This window comes from Oncorhynchus kisutch, linkage group LG12, assembly GCF_002021735.2.
Source record: "Oncorhynchus kisutch isolate 150728-3 linkage group LG12, Okis_V2, whole genome shotgun sequence".
Lineage (NCBI taxonomy): Eukaryota > Metazoa > Chordata > Actinopteri > Salmoniformes > Salmonidae > Oncorhynchus > Oncorhynchus kisutch.
Window position 1 is genome coordinate 28,741,354 of NC_034185.2, and position 4,804 is coordinate 28,746,157.

The following is a 4,804-nucleotide window of genomic DNA, read 5'->3' on the forward strand; positions in this document are numbered from 1 at the left end:
CTCATTAATCAGCAATAAGAGTTTATTCAAGCAATTTGCAGGTAAGTTTACACTCAGGATAAAACCCGGAGATAAACAGAATTGCAGAGTAATTGTATACACCTACACAAATAACTGCTTTTCCCTCAAAGCATTAGACCAAAAATAACAGGTTCTAACCAGTTCTCACAGCCTACAGTGCAGTCAAAGTATTCAGACCCCTTGACTTTTTCCACATTTTGTTAGGTTACAGCCTTATTCTAAAATTGGTTAAAAAAAAATTAAAAATCCTGCATCAATCGACACACAATACCCCTTAATGACAAAGCAAAAACATGTTTTTATAAATTTGAGCAAATGTATTAATTATTTTAATTACATTTGCATAAGTATTCAGACCCTTTATTAAACCTTTGCTGAAGCACCTTTGGCAGTGATTACAGCATCAAGTCTTCTTGGGTATGACACTACAAGCATGGAACACCTGTATTTTAGGAGTTTCTCCCATTCTCTGCAGAGCCTCTCAAGCTCTGTCAGGTTGGTCGGGGAGCGTAGCTGCGCAGCTATTTTCAGGTCTCTCCAGAGATGTTCGATCGAGTTCTAGTCTGGGCTCTGGCTGGGCCACTCAAGGACATTCAGAGACTTGTCCTGAAACCACTCCTGCGTTGTCCTGTTGGAAGGTGAACCTTCACCCCAGTCGGAGGTCATGAGCGCTCTGGAGCAGTTTTTCATCAAGGATCTCTCTGTACTTTGTTCCGTTCATCTTTCCCTCGATCCTGACTAGTCTCCCAGACCCTGCTGCTTAAAAACATCCCCACAACATGATGCTGTCACCACCATGCTCTACTGTAGGAATGGTTCCAGGTTTCCTCCAGACATGACGCTTGGCATTCAGGCCAAAGAGTTCAATCTTGGTTTCATCAGACCAGAGCATCTTGTTTCTCATGGTCTGAGAGGCTTTAGGCAAACTAAGTTGGCTGTCATGTGCCTTTTACTGAGGAGTGGCTTCCACCTGGCCACTCTACCACAAAGGCCTGATTGGTGGACTGCTGCAGAGATGGCTGTCCTGGAAGGTTCTCCCATCTCCACAGAGGAACTCTGGAGCTCTGTCAAAGTGACCATCGGGTTCTTGGTCACTTCCCTGACCAAGGCCCTTCTCCACCGATTTGATCAGTTTGGCCGGGCGGCCAGCTCTAGGAAGAGTCTTGGTGGTTCCAAACTTCTTCCATTTAAGAATGAAGGCCCCTGTGTTTTTGGGGACCTTCAATGCTGCAGACATCTTTTGGTACCCTTCCCCAGATCTGTGCCTTGACACAATCCTGTCTCTGAGCTCTACGGACAATTCCTTCAACCTCATGGCTTGGGCTTTGCTCTGACATGCACTGTCAACTGTGGGACCTTATATAGACCAGTATGTGCAATTGCAAATCATGTCCAATCAATTGAATTTACCACAGGTGGACTCCAACATCTCAAGGATGTTCAATGGAAACCGGATGCACCTGAGCTCAATTTCGGGTCTAATAACAAAGGGTCTGAATACTTAAGTTTAAAAAAAACAAATGTTTTTGCTTTGTCATTTTGGGGTATTGTGTGTAGATGTATGAGGAAGAAAAATAATTTAGTCCATTTTGGAATAAGGCTGTAACGTAAGAATGTGGAAAAAGTCCAGGGGTCTGAATACTTTCCAAATGCACTGTATGTATTGCTATAGGCATGTTTGTATTGTTATCAAGGAATTGCCTGAATGTCTCTTCTGTCTGTTTCTCACTCTTTTCAAATTATTGAATTGAAAACAGGTTTATTCGTTACTGTTTTTCAATCTCATGAATAGCCTTGCTTCTAAAACTTGATGCTGTGCCCCAGCCTCCAGCATCTCGGATCACCGCCCAACCACCAGCTCCAAAGGCAAGTGCTTAATTAGCCATTTTTGACGACCCTCCCACTCTGTCTGCTGAATTCTTTCACTTTGCTATTTTCCTGAATAGGATGTCGGTGGGAGGAGCCGGGAGGTCATCAGCCGTTCATTGATGAGACAATCTCCATGCAGACACACTTGTGTTTTGGTTGTAGCATTTTGTGGCTTGTTTACTTTGGCACCTCAACACCCCTCATTATCACCATCTAAGTACGCAACCACTCACTCACACACCATTGTTAATTGTATATGTTTTACTTTAGTTCAGGAATAACACATTTTATCTTCACGTTGTCTCCCTCTTTGTTTTCGGGCGACGAGCTGGTTCGTGACACATTTTTAAAAAGTGTATTTGTCATCGTTTAACGTTGGAGAGTGCTAAGATATTAGTGTATCATCAACATTTATACAGCCAAGACCATCGGCAGAGGGGATTACCCCTTTGGAAATAAGTAATCCCACGCTGCAGGCCTGCAGTGGAGATGGCACCTCCAGCATAGACATGGTTAAAGACCTGCCTGTGTTTGGGAGGGAAGTGATTGCTACCCATGGATTATCTGGAAATGCCAATAGAGGGACTTTAGCAAAGCTGACCCTGGATGAGAGAGAAGTCTAACTGATAATTGGTAAGGGAAACATTTAGATCCTAATGCAGCATTAAGTTATTTCAGGTGGAAAAACCCATTTAACTCAAATGTTTTTTACTTTGACCCGAATTGGATTTGTGGAAATGGTGCAAAACAAGTTTCCAGATAACCCCCCCCCCTGAAAAATGAATCCGAGCAGCACTGAGGGAGAAGGTATACACTTTTCTTCTCTGTTTGATAAAATAACGCTTATTGGGCAACATTTCCTTTAACCCCAAATTACCCCTTATTCAGTTCTAAACTCAGCAAAAAAAGAAACATCCTCTCACTGTCAACTGCGTTTATTTTCAGCAAATTTAACAGGTGTAAATATTTGTATGAACATAAAATTCAACAACTGAGACATAAACTGAACAAGTTCCACAGACATGTGACTAACAGAAATGGAATAATGTGTCCCTGAGCAAAAGGAGGGTCAAAATCAAAAGTAACAGTCAGTATCTGGTGTGGTCACCAGCTGCATTAAGTACTGCTCCTCCTCATGGATTGCACCAGATTTTCCAGTTATTGCTGTGAGATGTTACCCCACTCTTCCACCAAGGCACCTGCAAGTTTCCGGACATTTCTGGGGGGGAATGGCCCTAACACTCACCCTCCGATCTAACAGGTCCCAGACGTGCTCAATGGGAATGAGATCCGGGCTCTTCCCTGGCAATGGCAGAACACTGACATTCCTGTCTTGCAGGAAATCACGCACAGAATGAGCAGTATGGCTGGTGGCATTGTCATGCTGAAGAGTCATGTCAGGATGAGCCTGCAGGAAGGGTACCACATGAGGGAGGAGGATGTCTTCCCTGTAACGCACAGTGTTGAGATTGCCTGCAATGACGACAAGCTCAGTCCGATGATGCTGTGACACACCGCCCCAGACCATGACGGATCCTCCACCTCCAAATTGATCCTTGTCCTCCAGCTGGTCCACATGAACGGTTGATACCACCCCCCTCCAGTCTTATTCAACTCCCTGATTCTCTCAGCTCCCTTCTTAGCAGCCGACTTGATGTCGGACCACTTCTTTTTTACAGCGTCACTGCCCCTTGCCATACCCCCGACGGCAGAGACAGACTCGGCCACTCTCGCCCATCCTCTCTCTTTCGTCTTGCAGTGACCCCGCAGTTATCGAGTTTCCCCAACAGCAACCGTTTCCTGGCTGCTATTTCCTCCATCACTTCAAGCTCTTGTTTACTTAAGTTTTTTTTATTGTGCTTCCCTTGGTTATCCATTTTTGGTTTTGATATAGCTAACGTAAGTCTGGTGGCTATAATGTGTGAAAAATAAAGTTTGTGTGTATAGAGTTTGCAGCCAACTACAAAAAGATACTCGAGACAAAGCAAAAAAATGATTGTAATAAAATGGAAATATCAACACTTTAATATAGAGGGCCAAATCCTATCACATGGGCTTATTTATTGGTTTCAAGCACGTCACTAATGTCAATGCCACATAAGAAGATATTTACAAAGTTCCGACATTTTGCACTTGAGAAATAGCAACTTTGCTTAACTTTCTTCATAATTCCACGATAACTAAATCCTTGTTTTATACGCTAATGAAAGCAATTAAATGTTTAACTCAAACTTCATCTGAAAGTTTCAGAGTTTACTATTTGAAACTCAACATGTTTTAGAACTAATTTCAATACGAAATATGCTAACATGATTGCTATTGCTAACTAAATCGTTGCATAGCGACTCATTTTAAGACGCCATTTAAGCAGTTTGTAAGAAGATATTTGAGAAGTTCGTAAGAAAATCAATCTTAGTTTATGTGAAATTACTCAACACCTTAAGATTTCATGATTTTCTTATGAACTTCTCAAATATGGTTATAGTTAAGCAAAGTTGCTATTCCTCAAGTGCAATTCCTCAACAATATCTTATGAACTTGTTTTTTTAAATTTTATTTTTTGAGTAAGTGTTTTGGGAATCTCTAGACCCAGCTCTCCAAACGTTAATGTCAATACGTTCAGTTCTCACCAAAATATGGAGTTTCGTAGAGCATCTATCATCATTACTGCCCTTATGTACTTCCAAAAAAGGTCTAAGTAAACATGTAATCAATGAGCTTTCGGGATAATGTACTGCTGCTGGATCAGCCGACCTGCGTGGTAGTAATTCGTTATTTTATTCGAGGTGACGAAGGTGGATTTGGTGAACTGAATGTATTTTAATTATGTAACAACATTCCAATCTTGTTTAGCATTGTCTAGTCGTCCATGCTTCCACTATTTGTATGCCTTTGCGTCACTTTCAATTAGGGA